This window comes from Ranitomeya imitator, chromosome 2 (genome assembly GCF_032444005.1).
Source record: "Ranitomeya imitator isolate aRanImi1 chromosome 2, aRanImi1.pri, whole genome shotgun sequence".
Taxonomy (NCBI): Eukaryota; Metazoa; Chordata; class Amphibia; order Anura; family Dendrobatidae; genus Ranitomeya; species Ranitomeya imitator.
The window spans coordinates 115,727,638-115,749,870 of NC_091283.1; positions in this window are offsets into that span (position 1 = coordinate 115,727,638).

The window sequence follows — 22,233 nt, forward strand, 5'->3', positions numbered from 1 at the left end:
GTGCAGGTGCCGGGAATGGTAAGAGAGGTCCGGTGCCTGCACACTGCAGTACTTTGCTCTGTTTTTCTTATCTTTCAGGTTACATAGGGGGCTTATTTACAGCATTACAGAATGCTGTAGATAAACCCCTGATAGCAGTGTCCGTAATTTATAGGCCAAAAATGGGGTGACAGATTCCCTTTAAACATAGTTAAAAGTGGAAAAAATAGTTTTAAAAAAAATATGAAAAAAAATACAAAAGTTAAAATCGGCCCCTTTTGGCCCATTAAAATAAAACAAATAAAAAATATACATATTTGAAATTGCGGCACTCATAAAAGTCAGATGTATCAAAATATAAAATAAATTAATCTGACCTGTAAATGACGTAATGAGAAAAAAATTAAAAACACTATATTTAGTTTTTTGGATGCCACAGTATTCTTTAATTTTTTAATACAAGAGGAAGAAGACCTTAACGGTTGGACTTCAGAAATATAGACTTTAATGGACTCAGAAAGAGGGTATGAAAAGACCAATGGCTGGATGTTCTAAAGGACAGAAATTTCCAAGAAGGATGGGAGATTTTGATAAGTGAATTTCTTACTATGCAATCAGTAACAATAAGGAGCAATTGCAAGCATTTAAAAAGTGACCAGAACGGATGAACACAGAACTTAAATACTTGCTAAAAAAAGGAAAAATAAATGAATATCAAGTGGAAAGAGGGGGACATATCTAAAGAAGAATAGAATGATGTTTGTAGGGAATGCAGCACAAGCATTAGAAGAGCTAAATCAAATAATGAAGTGAGGCTTGCAAGGAAGCCAAAAAATTTTGAGGCTATATTAAAAGAAAAAGAAAAGTAAAAAATTCTATAGGATTTTTACAGTATGAAAAGGGTGAAATGGTAAAAAAATATGTTGAGGAGACAGAACTTTTACATTTCTATTTTACTTCTGTGTTTTCTAAGAAAGCAAAGGTAACATCTACTGATCTTCACGGCACCATCAAAGGAATATAAGAATCCATACCATCCATAAACAGAGAGATGGTTAGAGAACGCTTCGCTAATTTAAATGAATTTTAATTTCTTGGTGCAGATGAATTATTTCCTAGGGTACTGAAAAAGATAGCAGAAGAATTTGCAGAACCACTAGCCTAAATCTTTTAAAATTCCTGGAGAACATGAGAATTACCAGAAGATTGAAGAAGGGCAAATGTCCCTATCTTCAAAAAGGAAAGGAGATGGAGAAAGAAAATTACAAGCCAGCGAGCCTTACTTCTATACCAAGTAAGATCTTTGAACATATTATTAAAAGCATATATGCAAGTACTTGGTTAAAAATACAGCAATCTACCAGAGCCAGCATGGGTGTGTAGCAAACATGTAATGCCAGACTAATCTAATTCCCACTGTGATGACATCATGGACTGGGTGGATTAGGGAAAAACAGTAGATATAGTAAATCTTGACTTCAGCAAAGCATTAGATAAAGTACTTCATTCTATCCTTATTGAAAAAAATTATCAAATATGGGATTGACAAGGCTACTGTTAGGTAGATTCATAACTGGCACAGTGATCGCATCCATAGAGTGTTAATAAATGCTTGCACATCAAATTCGAAGAGTGTTTCAAGTGGGGTACCACAAAGCTCTGTCTTGGCCCCAGTGTTGTTCAAAATTTTCATAAATGATCTAGATAAGGAAATTGATGGTAAACTAATCAGTTTTGAAGATGATGCAAAGCTAGAAATGATAGCTAACACTAGAGAAGACAGAAAGGATTCAGAAGGATTTAGATAAGTTTGAACAATGGGAAGTGACTAATAGAATGGTATTTAACAGGGAGAAATGCAACATACTACATCTGGGCAAGAATAATGAAGATTACATCTACAGAATGAGAGGATCAGAATTTAGTATCAGCACTAGTGTTGAGCATTCCGATACCGCAAGTATCGGGTATCGGCTGATACTTGCGGTATCGGAATTCCGATACCGAGATCCGATATTTTTGTGATATCGGGTATCGGTATCGAATCAATAGGGATGTGTAAAATAAAGAATTAAAATAAAAAATATTGATATGCTCACCTCTCCGGCAGCCCCTGGACTTCACACTGCTAACCGGGAGGCTTCTTTGTTTAAAAAGCGCGCCTTTCGGACCTGTGAATGACGTCCCGGCTTCTGATTGGTCGCTTGCCGCCCATGTGACCGGCACGCGACCAATCAGAGGCCGCGACGTCATTCGCAGGTCCTCAATTCCTAGAATTAGCAGTTTTGTGAATGAGAATGACATCGCGGCTTCTGATTTGCCGCGTGCCGGTCACATGGGCCGCACGCGGCCAATCAGAAGCCGCGACGTCATTCTCATTCACAAAACTGCTAATTCTAGGAATTGAGGACCTGCGAATGACGTCGCGGCCTCTGATTGGTCACGTGCCGGTCACATGGGCGGCACGCGACCAATCAGAAGCCGGGACGTCATTCACAGGTCCGAAAGGCGCGCTTTTTAAACAAAGAAGCCTCCCGGTTAGCAGCGTGAAGTCCAGGGGCCGCCGGAGAGGTGAGCATATCAATATTTTTTATTTTAATTCTTTATTTTACACATCCCTATGGATCCCAGGGCCTGAAGGAGAGTTTCCTCTCCTTCAGACCCTGGGAACCATGAGAATACCTTCCGATACTTGATGTCCCATTGACTTGTATTGGTATCGGATATCGGTATCGGCGATATCCGATATTTTTCGGGTATCGGCCGATACTATCCGATACCGATACTTTCAAGTATCGGACGGTATCGCTCAACACTAATCAGCACATGTGAAAAAGACCTGGGGATACTAATAGATCACAGACTGTACATAAGTCAGCAGTGTGATGCAGCAGGAAAAACGGCAAACAGTTCTTGGATGTACTAAGAGAAGCATAGAGTCTAGATCACAAAATGTAATTGTCCCCCTCTACTCCTCCTTGGTCAGACCTTATCTGGAATAATGTGTCCAGTTCTGGGCACCACATGTTAAAAAAGACATCGAAAAACTGGGGCCAGTTCAATGAAGAGATACCAGGATGGTGAGAAGACTGCAAACAATCTCCTACGAGGGACGGTTAAAGGATCTGGGATTGTTTAGTTTGCAAAAAAAGATGGCTAAGAGGAGATGTAATAGATTTCTGCAAGAATCTTAAGGTATGTCACAGTGTAGAGGATTCATTGTTATTCTCATTTGCACATTGAAACACGAAAAGCAATGGAATGAAACAGAAAGGGAGAAGATACAGATTGGACAGAGATCTGTTTGAGATGGTTCAGTGAATTCTATGAAATATGAAGTAATTTTCTTTTTTAAACTTTTTTTAATTTTAGATTTTATAAGCACAATTTAATTTAATTTCTGTTACTGTATTCTGAGAGCTATTACTTTTTCATTCTTCTATTTTGCTGTATGAGGGATTGTTTGTTGTAGGATGATTTTTTTCATACATCTCTAAAGTACTTAAGGTTTATTGAATACTTTTTTCTCTATAGGAAATTGAAACACCTGGAAATCCGCCAATATTTACACCTTGCTTACTTATTGTGTAAGGTTAGAAAAAATAAGAAAACAGAAAAAAAATCCTTGTGAATAATTACATGTTCTAAAATGTAGCAAATTAGTAATCATTCTAAATTCAAGTAAAATCTCTCCCAAACAAAAATGGAGATATCAACCTCTGAAAAGGTAAAGCCTACAGTAAATGTGAAAATATACACTTTAACCCCTTCATCACCCAGCCTATTTTGACCTTAAAGACCTTGCCGTTTTTTGCAATTCTGACCAGTATCCCTTTATGAGGTAATAACTCAGGAACGCTTCAACGCATCCTAGCGGTTCTGAGATTGTTTTTTCGTGACATATTGGGCTTCATGTTAGTGGTAAATTTAGGTCAATAAATTCTGCGTTTATTTGTGATAAAAACGGAAATTTGGCGAAAATTTTGAAAATTTCGCAATTTTCACATTTTGAATTTTTATTCTGTTAAACCAGAGATATATGTGACACAAAATAGTTAATAAATAACATTTCCCACATGTATACTTTACATCAGCCCAATTTTGGAAACAAAATTTTTTTTTGTTAGGAAGTTATAAGGGTTAAAATTTGACCAGCGATTTGTCATTTTTACAACGAAATTTACAAAACCATTTTTTTTAGGGACTACCTCACATTTGAAGTCAGTTTGAGGGGTCTATATGGCTGAAAATACCCAAAAGTGACACCATTCTAAAAACTGCACCCGTCAAGGTACTCAAAACCACATTCAAGAAGTTTATTAACCCTTCAGGTGCTTCACAGCAGCAGAAGCAACATGGAAGGAAAAAATGAACATTTAACTTTTTAGTCACAAAAATTATCTTTTAGCAAGAATTTTTTTATTTTCCCAATGGTAAAAGGAGAAACTGAACCACGAAAGTTGTTGTCCAATTTGTCCTGAGTACGCTGATACCTCATATGTGGGGGTAAACCACTGTTTGGGCGCACGGCAGGGCTTGGAAGGGAAGGAGCGCCATTTGACTTTTTGAATCAAAAATTGGCTCCACTCTTTAGCGGACACCATGTCACGTTTGGAGAGCCCCCGTGTGCCTAAAAATTGGAGCTCCCCCACAAGTGACCCCATTTTGGAAACTAGACGCCCCAAGGAACTTATCTAGATGCATAGTGAGCACTTTGAACCCCCAGGTGCTTCACAAATTGATCCGTAAAAATGAAAAAGTACTTTTTTTTCACAAAAAAATTATTTTAGCCTCAATTTTTTCATTTTCACATGGGCAACAGGATAAAATGGATCCTAAAATATGTTGGGCAATTTCTCCTGAGTACACCAATACCACACATGTGGGGGTAAACCACTGTTTGGGCACATGGTAAGGCTCGGAAGGGAAGGAGCGCCATTTGACTTTTTGAATGAAAAATTATTTCCATCGTTAGCGGACACCATGTCGCGTTTGGATAGCTCCTGTGTGCCTAAACATTGGCGCTCCCCCACAAGTGACCCCATTTTGGAAACTAGACCCCCCAAGGAACTTATCTAGATGCATATTGAGCACTTTAAACCCTCAGGTGCTTCACAAATTGATCTGTAAAAATGAAAAAGTACTTTTTTTTTCACAAAAAAATTATTTTCGCCTCAATTTTTTCATTTTCACATGGGCAGTAGGATAAAATGGATCATAAAATTTGTTGGGCAATTTCTCCCGAGTACGTCGATACCTTATATGTGGGGGTAAACCACTGTTTGGGCACTCGGCAGGGCTCGGAAGGGAAGGCGCGCCATTTGACTTTTTGAATGGAAAATTAGCTCCAATTGTTAGCGGACACCATGTCGCGTTTGGAGAGCCCCTGTGTGCCTAAACATTGGAGCTCCCCCACAATTGACCCCATTTTGGAAACTAGACCCCCCAAGGAACTTATCTAGATGCATATTGAGCACTTTAAACCCCCAGGTGCTTCACAGAAGTTTATAACACAGAGCCATGAAAATAAAAAATAATTTTTCTTTCCTCAAAAATGATTTTTAGCCTGGAATTTCCTATTTTGCCAAGGATAATAGGAGAAATTGGACCCCAAATATTGTTGTCCAGTTTGTCCTGAGTATGCTGATACCCCATATGTGAGGGTAAACCACTGTTTGGGCGCACGGCAGGGCTCGGAAGGGATGGCACGCCATTTGGCTTTTTAAATGGAAAATTAGCTCCAATCATTAGCGGACACCATGTCACGTTTGGAGAGCCCCTGTGTGCCTAAACATTGGAGATTCCCCAGAAATGACACCATTTTGGAAACTAGACCCCCAAAGGAACTAATCTAGATGTGTGGTGAGGACTTTGAACCCCCAAGTGCTTCACAGAAGTTTATAACGCAGAGCCATGAAAAAAAAAAAAAAATTATTTTCTCAAAAATGATCTTTTAGCCTGCAATTTTTTATTTTCCCAAGGGTAACAGGAGAAATTTGACCCCAAAAGTTGTTGTCCAGTTTCTCCTGAGTACGCTGATACCCCATATGTGGGGGTAAACCACTGTTTGGGCACATGCCGAGGCTCGGAAGTGAAGTAGTGACGTTTTGAAATGCAGACTTTGATGGAATGCTCTGTGGGCATCACGTTGCGTTTGCAGAGCCCCTGATGTGGCTTACCAGTAGAAACCCCCCACAAGTGACCCCATTTTGGAAACTAGACCCCCAAAGGAACTTATCTAGATGTGTGGTGAGCACTTTGAACCCCCAAGTGCTTCATAGAACTTTATAATGCAGAGCCGTGAAAATAATAAATACGTTTTCTTTCCTCAAAAATAATTATTTAGCCCAGAATTTTTTATTTTCCCAAGGGTTACAGGAGAAATTGGACCCCAAAAGTTGTTGTCCAGTTTCTCCTGAGTACGCTGATACCCCATATGTGGGGGTAAACCACTGTTTGGGCACATGCCGAGGCTCGGAAGTGAAGTAGTGACGTTTTGAAATGCAGACTTTGATGGAATGCTCTGTGGGCGTCACGTTGCGTTTGCAGAGCCCCTGATGTGGCTTAACAGTAGAAACCCCCCACAAGTGACCCGATTTTGGAAACTAGACCCCGAAAGGAACTTATCTAGATGTGTGGTGAGCACTTTGAACCCCCAAGCGCTTCATAGAAGTTTATAATGCAGAGCCGTGAAAATAATAAATACGTTTTCTTTCCTCAAAAATAATTATTTAGCCCAGAATTTTTTAATTTTCCCAAGGGTAACAGGAGAAATTTGACCCCAATATTTGTTGTCCAGTTTCTCCTGAGTACGGTGATACCCCATATGTGGGGGTAAACTACTGTTTGGGCACATGCCGGGGCTTGGAATTGAAGTAGTGACGTTTTGAAATGCAGACTTTGATGGAATGCTCTGCGGGCATCACGTTGCGTTTGCAGAGCCCCTGATGTGCCTAAACAGTAGAAACCCCCCACAAGTGACCCCATTTTGGAAACTAGACCCCGAAAGGAACTTATCTAGATGTGTGGTGAGCACTTTGAACCCCCAAGTGCTTCATAGAAGTTTATAATGCAGAGCCGTGAAAATAATAAATACGTTTTCTTTCCTCAAAAATAATTATTTAGCCCAGAATTTTTTATTTTCCCAAGGGTTACAGGAGAAATTGGACCCCAAAAGTTGTTGTCCAGTTTCTCCTGAGTACGCTGATACCCCATGAGTGGGGGTAAACCACTGTTTGGGCACACGTCGGGGCTCAGAAGGGAAGTAGTGACTTTTGAAATGCAGACTTTGATGGAATGGTCTGCGGGTGTCACGTTGCGTTTGCAGAGCCCCTGGTGTGCCTAAACAGTAGAAACCCCCACAAGTGACCCCATTTTAGAAACTAGACCCCCCAAGGAACTTATCTAGATATGTGGTGAGCACTTTGAACCCCCAAGTGCTTCACAGACGTTTACAACGCAGAGCCGTGAAAATAAAAAATCATTTTTCTTTCCTCAAAAATTATGTTTTAGCAAGCATTTTTTTAGATTCACAAGGGTAACATGAGAAATTGGACCCCAGTAATTGTTGCGCAGTTTGTCCTGAGTATGCTGGTACCCCATATGTGGGGGTAAACCACTGTTTGGGCACACGTCAGGGCTCGGAAGTGAGGGAGCACCATTTGACTTTTTGAATACGAGATTGGCTGGAATCAATGGTGGCGCCATGTTGCGTTTGGAGACCCCTGATGTGCCTAAACAGTGGTAACCCCTCAATTCTAACTCCAACACTAACCCCCCCACACCTCTAACCCTAATCCCAACTGTAGCCATAACCATAATCACAACCCTAACCACAACCCTAATTCCAACCCTAACCCTAAGGCTATGTGCCCACGTTGCGGATTCGTGTGAGATATTTCCGCACCATTTTTTAAAAATCCGCGGGTAAAAGGCACTGCGTTTTACCTGCGGATTTTCCGCGGATTTCCAGTGTTTTTTGTGCGGATTTCACCTGCGGATTCCTATTGAGGAACAGGTGTAAAACGCTGCGGAATCCGCACAAAGAATTGACATGCTGCGGAAAATACAACGCAGCGTTTCCGCGCGGTATTTTCCGCACCATGGGCACAGCGGATTTGGTTTTTCATATGTTTACATGGTACTGTAAACCTGATGGAACACTGCTGCGAATCCGCAGCGGCCAATCCGCAGCCAAATCCGCACAGTGTGCACATAGCCTAATTCTAAAGGTATGTGCACACGCTGCGGAAAATGCTGCGGATCCGCAGCAGTTTCCCATGAGTTTACAGTTCAATGTAAACCTACGGGAAACAAAAATCGCTGTACACATGTCACTTCTTTGTGCGGATTCCGCAGCGGTTTTACAACTGCTCCAATAGAAAATCGCAGTTGTAAAACCGCAGTGAAATGCGCAGAAAAAAACGCGGTAAATCCGCCATAAATCCGCAGCGGTTTAGCACTGCGGATTTATCAAATCCGCAGCGGAAAAATCCGCAGAGGAACAGAATACGTGTGCACATACTGAAACCCTAACCCTACCCCTAACCCTAACCCTACCCCTAACCCTACCCCTAACCCTACCCCTACCCCTAACCCTAACCCTAACCCTACCCCTAACCCTACCCCTAACCCTAACCCTACCCCTAACCCTACCCCTAACCCTACCCCTAACCCTACCCCTAACCCTATTCTAACATTAGTGGAAAAAAAAAATTCTTTATTTTTTTATTGTCCCTACCTATGGGGGTGACAAAGGGGGGGGGTCATTTATTATTTTTTTTATTTTGATCACTGAGATATAATCTATCTCAGTGATCAAAATGCACTTTGGAACGAATCTGCTGGCCGGCAGATTCGGCGGGCGCACTGCGCATGCGCCCGCCATTTTGGAAGATGGCGGCGCCCAGGGAGAAGACGGACTGGACCCCGGCTGGATCGGTAAGTATGATGGGGTGGGGGGGGACCACGGTGGGGGGGATCGGAGCACGGAGGGGGGAATCGGAGCGTGGGAGGGGTGGAACGGAGCACGGTGGGCGTGGAACGGAGCACGGGGGGGCTGGAATGGAGCACGGGGGGTGGAACGGAGCACCGGGGGGGTGGATCGGAGTGCAGGGGGGGTGATTGGAGCACGGGGGGGTGATTGGAGCACGGGGGGAGCGGACAAAAGCACGGGGGGGAGCGGAGCACTGGACGGAGGGGAGCCGGAGCAGAGGACCGGCCAGATCGGGGGGCTGGGGGGGGGTGATCGGTGGGGTGGGGGCACATTAGTATTTCCAGCCATGGCCGATGATATTGCAGCATCGGCCATGGCTGGATTGTAATATTTCACCCGTTATAATAGGTGAAATATTACAAATCGCTCTGATTGGCAGTTTCACTTTCAACAGCCAATCAGAGCGATCGTAGCCACGAGGGGGTGAAGCCAGCCCCCCTGGGCTAAACTACCACTCCCCCTGTCCCTGCAGATCGGGTGAAATGGGAGTTAACCCTTTCACCCGGCCTGCAGGGACGCGATCTTTCCATGACGCCACATAGGCGTCATGGGTCGGATTGGCACCGACTTTCATGACGCCTACGTGGCGTCAAAGGTCGGGAAGGGGTTAAAGTTTTGTTCATTATCAGTTTTACAAACGCGTGACTCCTTTGCATCTGAATTGCTGCACAAGAACTGTCAAACTATTTTCATTCTAAATGTGTCGGAGGTGATGTAAAGTTCAGGAGCAGCAGACAATAACACAAGGTGATGTGAAGGACCATGATATGATATTTTCAGGTGATCAGTCATTCTGAAGTAATAGATTAGAACAGGCACTGACAGGCAGTATCATATAAATTATTTTTTTAAATCTTTGTTTAAGATAAATATAATTTAAAATCATGTGTCATTGTTTGCAGATTTAATAAATTCTAACTACAGAAAATAAGAAATCTTTGCAATGCTCACAATATTTTCTTCTTCACTGCAAGTGAAATTGAAAAAAATTTCTACATGTAATCCATTAGACACTTTTTTTTATTAAACCCTCCAGTGAAAAAAAAAACAAGTTTGAAAAATAGGTTAGGCATAGGATTGGTTCATATAAGGCCAGAGCTGCAGAGTTAACCATTTAGTCTTTAAGTAAAATGTTGGATTAAAATTGATGGAAGAACTGATCCCGTTGTTCCTACCTGTCTGGTGACTCAGTTGTTGATCTGTAACATTTTGATCCAGTACCGTATAAGCTCCTGGGATTTAAACATTGAAAAGCCAAAAAGCAATTTTGCTTTAGTTTTACTATTAGTTGTGATCACCTTGAGTTGTATCAGGCTAATACAAAATTGATGCAATATATATTTTGTATGTGAATCCAGCCTTAGGGCTTCTTCAATCATCAGTATTTTATTTCCCCCCAAAATAGTCTAAGCAATCTAAGTTAAAAATGTGTTTTTCATCAGAGTATCATAAAAGTTTGGTCACTGTGTCAGGTTTCACTATCTGAGTTTGAACAAAGTGGAAAAATATGTGTTTTTCAAGTTTCTCTGATCAAACAGTCCGTGGCAAATGTGATGACATCTGAGTCCTGTCATTTTTTTCACAGACGCATTTACTTGCATTGCTAAGTTTTAGTCAACACTCATATCAATGTTGGACAAGTCTTAATGTTTTTGTGCAGACCACTCGATCCAAGGATGAAATATGACATGTGAAAGATGCAATGTGACTATCAATAGTTTTGGTACTATTTGAATGAGCCTTTAGACTGCTTTGTTTCTGATTTGATGACTGATTGGTACAGAAAAATTCTGAAATACAACCAAAGCAACATTCCTCTTAGACTTTTTCTTCTAAATATTCCAGTTAAACATAGGAAGAATTAAGGAATAAAAATTGCCTCTAGATGTCTTCAGCAGTGATTCAGGCACTATTAGGCTGGCATGCATCATATATTCGTTTTCGTCCAATGCTAAAATAAAATAATAATTTAATAAGTAATTAATTAAAAAATGGATGCAATTAAGTAATATAAGTAAGTTGTATTTAAGATTAAAATATCACATGGAACTTATGAGTGCACTTTGAATTAAAGAATATAAGGCAAATATTACATGTCTAATTTTTGCATGTTTCTTAATGACATTGTAATAGGATAGCAAATTATAACCAAAACACATGTAAACTAATAAGAATCCTCTGGATGGAATAGTGACTGATCATCGTTTATTCTCTATTCATAGTCTACAGGACTGAGAGCGTTCGCCAAATGCAATATAAATGATCCCTGAAGTAATCACCTGAAGACAAGTGATGAGTTTCAATATTGATGCAACCCAATTAAAGAGCTAGAATTACCCCATCACATGAATTGTAATGTTTTATATGATAAACAACTATAGTATTAATACAGTAGTGGGAATTATGAACTGTTCAAGGTATACTTTGCAACAAGTATTTTATATTTCTACTAAAAATCCAAAGATGAAATAGAACTTCACCTTTCAGCACAGCAACTACCCTAAGTGTGATGACACAGCTTTTATTCTTAAATATGCCAGACAGCAGGTCAAGAGGTATAAGCCATTGTTCATATGAGCCTGAATGTTGACTCATTTTGTAGGTTGAATTGATATTGTGATTTGTTGAATGGTTGCTTACCACTTATTGTATGAGTCTTTGCAGCTTATTGTTCTGCTATTCTTGAGGGACAAAGTCACCGATTAATTAAACAATTGATGTTTGTTAATTTTGTGAATGCCTGCTAATTAACTACTGTATTAGTCCATGCAGCTTGTTGTTCTTCAAACATTGAGGTATAAAATATTCAGTACAAAAAGAAAAAAAAAAAAGAGAGCATGAACCGCACATTCCAAAATCATACGTTGATCTAAAGCCGCAAGGCAAAATTTTATATACTGAACATGAGGTTTTCAGTTTAACATTCTGATCAGACTGTATGAAGCCCACTGCCACTTCACGGCAAACCTCATAGTGGGTCCTACTGCCCTAACGGAGCGGAGCCATGTGGCGACCACCGCCACAGCGGCCATGCACCAGCAGGGCAGATGGCCTGTTGCCCCACAGCACCCATGCTGTGAGACTGAGCCCCATGACTCCAGACCACGCCGCCTCACCAACACAAAGCCACAGCAACAATGGCCGCCACACAGCACCAGCACCAAAATGAAAGGAGCATTGAAACTCACCTTCCTCCAGTTCTTCAGTGAGAGCCAAAATGGTCTAGACCTCATGTTCAGTATATAAAAATTTTTTGCCTAACGGCTTTAGATCAACGTATGATTTTGGGATGTGCGGTTCATGCTCTTTTTTTTTTTTATAAAATATTCAGGTTAATTGAACACTTTAACAATGAGAGATTACCTCCTCCCCTAGTCCAGTGGAAAATGTCATGAAGTACAGATGTGGATAGAAAAAGGAACCTCTCTCCTTCTACAGGGAGTCTCTAGAGGATAGAAGCCAAGGCTCCATTGCTCCTGAGAATACAGATTTAATTCACTGCCCTTACCTGAACCTACAAAGATGTTTGGAGAACCTAGGTTGGGACAATCAGGTCACCTGGCCACTTACATCAATGTACTCTATCAGCTTCTTAAGCTTGCTACTACCTCCTCTCTGTGAGTCCCCTCCAAAAGCAGGGTCCCACTGGTTGTGGTAGTTGACCCTGGAAGCCCGGAAGTCGCAGATGTACTAATTCCCAGTGAGCCAGCGGAATGGTGAGACTCTGTCATTTGCACCATCTTAAGTACTTGCTGGGACTGTACTACAGGTGCTTCTCACAAAATTAGAATATAATCATTGGCTGTCAGCCATAATCATCAACATTAGCAGAAATAAACGCTTGAAATAGATTACTCTGATTGTAATGACTCTACTACATAATATATGAGATTCACTTTTTGTATTGAAGAACTGAAATAAAATAACTTTTTAATTATATTCTAATTTTGTGAGAGGCACTTGTATTTGCCTTGCTAGTAGGAATGTGTATGATCCAGTGTGTTACTTTCCACAATATGGTTATTTATATGTTGACCAGTATTAGATTTCTTTTATTTACAATTTGGTACTGATACTTATTAAAATTCAGTGCTTCATGCATTTTGACCTTTCATGGAAAGCCAGCTTAACTGTCTGTGAATTGTGGGTGCATTAAGAAGGTAAATACACTCCACACTTGTTATTCAAAGAATTTAGATTTGAAAAGTCATTGTCAATAGGTTAATCCTTTTGTACAAGCATCCTCTCCAGCTAAAAGGCATCTTAAGCAAACAGATTTCACTTGCCAATCGCCAGAGATTGCACAGAGTTAAGACCTGACACTTCGTTCTGGGTCATAATCAATTCATCTTATTGTAATGTTAAACTGTTTTTTTTTTTCATTTACAATAATAAGAATGATCATACAATTGTATAAATCAGATTTGAATTAAAATTCTGGAGCTATTGCTAACCTGCTTTTCCCCCAACTGCTTTTCGAAAAAATTGGTATCTGTTGACTAGGCTTTACCTGTTTACAAAATTACAAATATCCTGTTTTAAGTCAGACAAACAGCATTAGGGCTGATTCTCATCTGCTAGAAAAATGGATGAGTGTAATACAATAAAAAAATTGGACTGACAAACATTAATCTTTGAGTCCCTGCGCATCTGTTATTTCTTTCTCAGCTCAAATCAGACTGAGAAAAAAAAGTCACAGCATGTTGCGATTGTCCTCGAATCTCAAATGAAACTCAATAGGTGTGATAAAAAAATCACACAGCACTCGGACATTGGACACTCGACATTTCTTCTGCCATGTGCAGTAAAATCACTGTGTGACCCATCAGAATAGAATAGATAAATATACATAGAAAACATAGATATAAAGATGTCGGTGACATGTTATTACAATGCAAGTGTAGCTTACTGTACATGTTTTTAATTAATAAATTAATAATTTTCTTGAAAAAATGGCTTGGGATACCTCAACATTTTACTAATCAGCAGAGGAAAAGCGGATAGCTGGGGGCTGATGTTTATAGCCTGGGGAGGAGGTAATACCCATGTAGCTTCCCAGGCTATTAATATCAGCTCACAGTATAGTTAGCCACTTCTTGTTATTAAAATTGGGAATTCCCCCAAAAAAATTACATGGGGTGCCCCCTATAATTAATAACCAGCAAAGGCTAGGCAAACAGTTGTGGGCTGACATTATTAGGTTAGGAAGGGGCAATAGATATTGGCCCCCTCCCAATCTAAAAACATCAGTTCTCAGCCATCCCAAAAGTGGTGCATCCATAAGATGCACCAAATCTGGCTCTTAGCCTCGATCTTCCCACTTACCCTGGTGTATTGGCAAGCGGGGTAATAGTTTATAGGATTGATGTCAGCTTTGAAATGTCTGCTGATATCAATCCCAGAGATTAGTAATAGAGAAGTGTCTAAAAGACATCCTCATTACTAATCCTGCAGTCAAAAGTAATAAGGACAAACACAGAGAAAAGTCCTTTAGGGTTAAGGTTGATGTAACTTTTGTATTGTCAGGTGACATCAAGCCCAGGAGTTAGTAATGGAGAGGTGTCTATAAAACACCTCCATTACAAACTAACAGTAATATAGTAAGTAAAAATACCCTGAATAAACTCCTTTATCTGAAATAATGACAGACTGAATTAAAAATATAAAAGTTCCCACTTTTATGCCCAATTCATTGAATTCCATGTTCACTATAAAAAATAAAATAATAAAGCAACATAGTCCTCACCTGTCCCCAACGTGAAGATAATCCTCCGATGCCCATTTCCCCTGTGAAAGAGTTTAAAATAGTAAACATCTATATTTCTCACCTTTTGGACTAAAAGATAATTCATTTAACCATAGACGACTCTAGCACTGCTACATCTAAATAGCATGAAGAATGCTGGCATGATGCGAGCACTCAGCATGCTTGACAGCAGAGACAATGAGCTCCGCTGCATGCGCAGTAAAGTGCCTTGCGGTGACTGTAAAAAGGTGAGAGGAGTTCATATCCAATGTACTCCATTCACCTCACTGATGTCACAATGAGCATAAGAAATTTCTCACGCTTATAATGCCATCAGAAAGGTCATCGGAGTTTAGACACAATGATCTCCGTTTACTTCAATGACAGCAGCGGGAGCGCCATGAGAACTTTACCGTGCTGGTGTCATTGATGTGAACAGAGTTTATTAGACTACTAACCTCCCTAAATCTGACATTTCCCTCTTCGTGGGTTGCACTATAATAACACCCTGGCAACAGGCACACTGTCTGAGTGTTATGTTTCACACCAATCTCTTTTTCACCTTCCATATACAATCTCTTGCCCGCTCTTAACCCTTACCTCTAAAGAACATATCTAGAATCCACCCTTTTCTCACCATGGAAGCAAAAAAATCCCTCACTGTCCCACTGATCCACTCCCACCTGGAATACTGTAATGTCCTATTAATTGGACTCCTCCTTAATCGACTTTCCCCTCTTCAGTTTATCCTTAATGCAGCAGCCAGGGTCATCCACCTGGCTAATCATTACTCGGACAGTCATTACACCGGCTTCCCATTCATTATAGATTCCAATTCAAAGTACTTGTTCTCACCCACAGTGCGGCACCCCCTTATATCTCCTCCCTCATTTCTGTCTATCGGCCTAGCCAATTGTTGAGCTCTGCAAATGACTTTTGACTAGTGTTGAGCATTCCGATACCGCAAGTATCGGGTATCGGCCGATATTTGCGGTATCGGAATTCCGATACCGAATTCCGATACTTCCCGCGTATCGGATACCGGAATCGGAAGTTCCCAGAATTCAAACAGAACGCAGCAGCCAATGAGGAATGATTGGAAGTGTGGGCACATCCTGTTTAGCATGGTGGGCATGTAAGTACTGGCAAGGCTGTGATTGGCTGCTGAAATGATGTCACTCTGCACTATAAAAAACGCTGCCGCCATTTTGCACTCACTCTGCTGTGATTTCAGTTAGGGACAGGACGCTGTGTTCTAACTGAGGGCCAGTTGAGCTAGCTAATTGCTTTATTTTCCTTTCCAAAGGCTAATTTAGCAAAACGCTGTGTGTTCTTCACTGTTCACCTTGCTCTTGCCTTGCAGCGCTGTTTTAACAGCGTTCTGCAAGGTCTCTGTGTGTGTGTGTGTGTGGGCAGCTCACTCTGTAGTCTGTGTGCAGCCATATACCCGGTTGTATTCAGCTCAGGGGAGGTTCACACTGCCTCACACAGTTGTCCTTTTTTGCTCATAGTGCAGCCTGCTGCACATTTTTTCTCAAATTTCCTATTAGTGTTTTTCCACCCGTCTCCAGCTAAATTGTGGAAAAACACTACATAGGATAACCTAGAGGGGGGTTTTTGGGCCTTGCAGCGCCGTTTACGGCTGTCTGCACGGTCTCCGTGTGAGCCCAGCTCGCCCTGTAGTCTGTGTGCAGCCATAGCCGGTTGGATTCAGCTCAGGGTTCGTTACTGGCTCATACCTTGAGAAAAATTTTCCTTTCTTTCAAATAGTGCAGCCTGTTTAAAAATTTTAAAAAAAATTCCCTATTAGTGTTTTTCCACCCGTCTCCAGCTAAATTGTGGAAAAACACTACATAGGATAACCTAGAGGGTTTTTTTTGGGCCTTGCAGCGCCGTTTACGGCTGTCTGCACGGTCTCCGTGTGAGCCCAGCTCGCCCTGTAGTCTGTGTGCAGCCATAGCCGTTTGGATTCAGCTCAGGGTTCGTTACTGGCTCATACCTTGAGAAAAATTTTCCTTTTTTTCAAATAGTGCAACCTGTTTAAAAATTTTAAAAAAAATTCCCTATTAGTGTTTTTCCACCCGTCTCCAGCTAAATAGTGGAAAAACAATACATAGGATAACCTAGAGGGGGTTTATTGGGCCTTGCAGCGCCGTTTACGGCTGTCTGCACGGTCTCTGTGTGAGCGCAGCTCGCCCTGTAGTCTGTGTGGAGCTATAGCCGGTTGGATTCAGCTCAGGGTGCGTTACTGCCTCATACCTTGAAAAACAATTTCCTTTTTTTCAAATAGTGCAGCCTGTTTAAAATTTAAAAAAAAAAATTCCTATTAGTGTCTTTCCACCCGTCTCCAGCTAAATAGTGGAAAAACACTACATAGGATAACCTAGAGGAGGGTTTTTTGGCCTTGCAGCGCCGTTTACGGCTGTCTGCGCGGTCTCTGTGTGAGCGCAGCTCGCCCTGTAGTCTGTGTGCAGCCATAGCCGGTTGGATTCAGCTCAGGGTGCGTTACTGCCTCATACCTTGAAAAACAATTTCCTTTTTTTCAAATAGTGCAGCCTGTTTAAAATTTTTTTAAAAAAATTCCTATTAGTGTCTTTCCACCCGTCTCCAGCTGAATAGTGGAAAAACACTACATAGGATAACCTAGAGGAGGGTTTTTTGGCCTTGCAGCGCCGTTTACGGCTGTCTGCATGGTCTCCGTGTGATTTAAACTAGCTCTGTAGCCCGATCTGCACAAAAAAAAAGTAAAGTTCACCAAACACAACTTAACACTTGTGTAGGCCAGATTTGAAAAATAATAAAGTTTAGTCCACACTTTACAACATTAGTGTTTCTTACACCTGTTAGAATGAGCATTTCAGGAATAAGCACGCTAAGGCCTTAGTACTTTTCTGCTTATCTTTATCTGTCAACCAAGATGAAGAGGGCAGGGAGTAAGGCACGTGGGCGTGGGCGCGGAGCAGGGAGAGGAGCAGGGAGAGGACGTGGTGATTCTGTGCCTGCTGCGGGCGCCGGTGACTCGTCGTCACTCAGTTTCAGCAGGGAACAGTCCTTCATGCGCAGCTTTGTCGGAGAGCGCCATGCACCGCTGCTGCGTGAAGACCAAATTTAAGCCGTTGTCGGGTGGATGGCAGCTAACGCCTCGGCATCGACTTCAGTTAGTGCCACATCCTCTCAGGCACAGAGCACTGGAGAGCAGCCATCTGTCTCTTCACCACCTGCCAAATTGGCCAGGCAGTCAGAGAGCCCAGGACAGGAGCCGTCTCTACTTCTGTTCTCTGAATCTCTTGGCTTGGAAACAGGGGGCCAGCCAAGCAGCATTGGAGAAATGGAAGAAGAGGCAGTGTGCAGTGATGCCCAACAGCTTTTTCTCTCTGACTCTGAAGAGGCAGGTGGGCCAGTGCCTCCGGTGACCACAGCGCAGTACGCATCTGATGATGAAACTCAGGTGCCGCTTTCTGGTGCGTACTGTGCTGCCGAGACTACCCAGGAGGAGCAGTTGGTGGCAGAGGGTAGTGGAGATGATGAGGTCCTTGACCCATCGTGGCGTGAGGAACAGGAAGGTGGTGGGAGCAGCTCTGAGGAAGAGCTTCCCCTTACGGGCCAAAGAGGGAGAGGGAGGGGGAAGACTGCGGAGCCTGTTGCCTCCACTTTGGCACCCGTTAGGAGCCTGTCTCTTTCCAAAGCCAAAAAGGGCGCTCCCAAGACTTGCAGTGCCTGGTCCTTTTTTGACACAGTTGCAGATGACATTTGTTTTGTCAAATGCAAGCTGTGTCATCAGAAAGTAAAAAGAGGTAAAAGTGTCAGCAACCTCAATACCACAAATATGTGGAAACATGTGCGGACCAGGCACGCGGTGGAGTTACAGAAACACAGTGAAGACGTAGGCCAACCAACAGCAGCAGCTACCACCTCTTCATCTCGTGTTGCCTCTTCCTCCACTGTTGTCCAGAGACCTAGTGTAATTCCACCCACAGCACCACCTTCCCAGTCATCCTCACACTCCCAGTCTACTCTACAGCCATCGGTAGTACAGGCATGGGAGAAAAGGCGGGCATTCTCGGCCAACCACCCCCGAGCACAGGCTCTGAATGCAGGCATTGCCAAACTGTTGTCCCTGGAAATGCTCTCGTTCAGGCTGGTGGAGACTGACAGCTTCCGTGACTTGATGGCATTGGCAGTCCCACAGTACAAGGTGCCCAGCCGCTTTTACTTCAGCAGGCAGGCTGTCCCTGCCCTGCACAGGCATGTTGAGGCAAACATAAAACATGCGCTACTGAACGCCGTCAGTAGCAAGGTCCACCTCACCACCGATGCGTGGACCAGTCAGCATGGACAGGGGCGATATGTTTCCCTCACTGCCCATTGGGTTAATGTTGTTGAGCCAGGTACAGATCGTGCGAGTGGCGCAGGACGTGTCCTGCCCACTCCAAGGATTGCAGGAATCCAGTCTGTACGCATCGACTCCTCCTCTTACACCAGTTCCTCAGATTCCTCTCTGCAGGATCCGTCACAGTCCATCTCCACATGGACCCGTGAAAGTTTACCTATGACCGACATGAGCACAGCCGTGGCCAAACGTCAGCAGGCCATCTTGAAACTAGTTTCATTGGGGCATCGAAGCCACACAGCGCAGGAGCTCTGGAATGCCATCAAGCAGGAGAGCGATGTGTGGTTACTGCCAGCGAATCTCCAGCCAGGCATGGTAGTGTGTGACAATGGCCGAAATCTGGTGGCAGCTTTGGCCCTTGGCAACCTCACTCACATCCCATGTCTGGCACATGTGCTCAATTTGGTTGTGCAGAGTTTTCTGAGGGACTATCCGGATCTTGATGCCCTGCTGCACAAGGTCCGCCTAGAGTGTGCTCACTTGCGGCGTTGCAGCTTGGCCAGATCCCGCATTGCTGCTCTGCAGCGCCGATTCCGCCTTCCGGAACACCGCATCATATGTGACCTACCTACCCGGTTGAATTCCACGTTACATATGTTGGAGCGGTTGTGTGAGCAGCAGCAAGCAGTTATGGAGTACCAGCTGCATCAGGCGCAAAGAAGTCGCAGTCAGCGCCGATCAGACTTCACAACCACAGAGTGGGCCACTATGAAGGACGTCTGCCAGGTTTTGCGTCCTTTTGATTATTCCACGCGGATGGCAAGTGCAGATGATGCACTAGTCAGCATGACTGTCCCCCTTATCTGCCTGCTTCAGCAAACTTTGCAAGGGTTAAGGGATGATGTTGTGGAAGAGGTGGAGGATGAGGAGTCACCTTTTCCATCAGCTTCTGGAGAGTCAGCGCCACGTGGTTCCTCACAAAGGGGTACGCAGGGGCCAATTTGTGAGGAGGATGAGGAGGAGTCAATGGAGGAGGAAGAGCTCCGTCCAGAGGAGGGAGCGACACAATTGTCCAGTGGTCAGTGTGTACAGCGAGGGTGGGGTGATGAGAAGCGGGCAGAGATCATGTCTCAAGCAGGGGACAGCGTTTCTGGGCCAGTTGGCACTCTGCAGCACATGGTGGATTTCATGCTGCAGTGCCTGAGAAACGACCGCCGCATCGACCACATTCTCAACATGCCTGATTATTGGGTGTTCACCCTCCTCGATCCTCGCTACCGGGACAACGTCCAAAACCTCATCCCTGCGTTGACCCGGGAGCGTAAATTGCGGGAGTACCACGACACACTGGTGAATTCCATCATCTTCTCCTGTCCAACTGAGAGGAGTGCTGCTAGTGCTTTACAAAGCAGCTCAGTGCGTCGAGGCAGTGGGGGAGGCTCTGCCCAAAGAGGGAGCAGAAGCAGTGCCTCTGCCCAAGGCAAGCCCAGTATGGCACAACTCTGGCACACTTTTGTGTGCCCGCCCCAAATGTCTACACCATCACCGGCGGCTCCAGTCAGCAGGAGGCAACGGTTCCGTCAGATGGTGACAGACTACATGGCTTGCCCTCTTACTGTACTCCCAAACGGCTCTTCCCCATTCAAGTTTTGGGTCTCTAAGCTGGATACATGGCCAGAGCTAAGCCAGTATGCATTGGAGGTGCTGGCTTGCCCTGCGGCTAGTGTCTTATCGGAACGTGTCTTTAGTGCCGCAGGTGGTGTAATAACAGACCGTCGCATGCGACTATCCTCCGATAACGTTGACCGGCTTACTTTCCTGAAAATGAACCAGGCCTGGATCTCGCAGGAATTTGCCACTCCTCTGCCTGATTAAGTAATTGGGTGTCATCCAGGTCTCCTGCTGTGTTCATCTTTCTACCACCTGAACTGTTATTCCTGGGCTCCAACACCGCCAGTTGCGGCTCAGAAGTGCAGGCTGCACAGTAAAAACATACGACCCAGTGTTATTGGGTTTCAGTAACGTCAGCTGATCCCCAGCTGTGTAGCCGGCAATGTGTCCTGGGACCGCCACGCTGGCACAACAACCTAAATGTAAGGGAACCTGTCCCCCCCCCGTCGTTTGTTACTGAAAGAGCCATCTTGTGCAGCAGTAATGCTGCACAAGGAAAAGGTAGCTCTTTTTTTTTAGCTCCTTGCACACGCAGAACTTAACACTTATAAAATGTGTTCACTGATACCGTTATACTGTCCCGGAGCTGGGACTTTCCTTCGCAATGTGACGCAGCACAGCCGTCATTCCTACCCACTTGGTGCCATGCGCTGCCTCCTCAGCGTTGTTTTAAGCTGTCCCGGAGCCTGCGCTGTTCTGTTATCCCTTGGGCATGCCCTATTTGCGCTGCCTGTCTTCTGACATAATTTGGTGTTAGGCTGGCTGCGCCTGTGCGGCCGCGCTGCCCGAGATCCCGCCTCGCTGTGTCTTCTGATTGAGTCACACTGCGGGCCTGGGATCCATGGCCATGCGCAGTGCATATCTTCCCCTCGGGCTCTCGCTCATTTCCCTCCGCCTTCTTTAGACTGTGCGCCGTCAGCTTATCCCTAATAGCATGCCACGGCCGTGACACCACACAGTCTGAAGAAGAGGGAAGGAGGGGAGTGAGAGTCGAGGATATGCATTGTGCATGTCCATGGTTCCAAGGCCCGCAGTGGGATTACGTTGGACGAGACTGCGAGGTGGGATCTGGAGCAGCGTGGACGCACAGGCAGTAACAGCCTGACACCAAATTATGTCAGAAGACAGGCAGCGCTAATTGGGCATGGCCAAGGGCTAACAGAACAGCGCAGGCTCCGTGACAGCTTAAAACAACGCTGAGGAGGCAGCGCACGGCACCAAGGGGATAGGAATGTCAGCTGTGCTGTGTCCCATTACGAAGGAAATTCGCACCTCCGGGACGGTTTAACGGTATAAGGGGACACATTTTTAGTGTTTACTTCGGTGTTTGCAAGGAGCATAATTAAAAGAACCAACTTTTCCTTTTGCATCGTTAGTGCTGCACAAGATGGCTCTTTCAGCTACAAACGTCTTGGGGGGGGTTAAAGGTTCCCTTTCAACTTGCTCCAATCAGGCTTCGGCCTACACTCTGTTCCTCTGCTCCTCCTGCTGTCCCTGGGCTCTAACACCGCC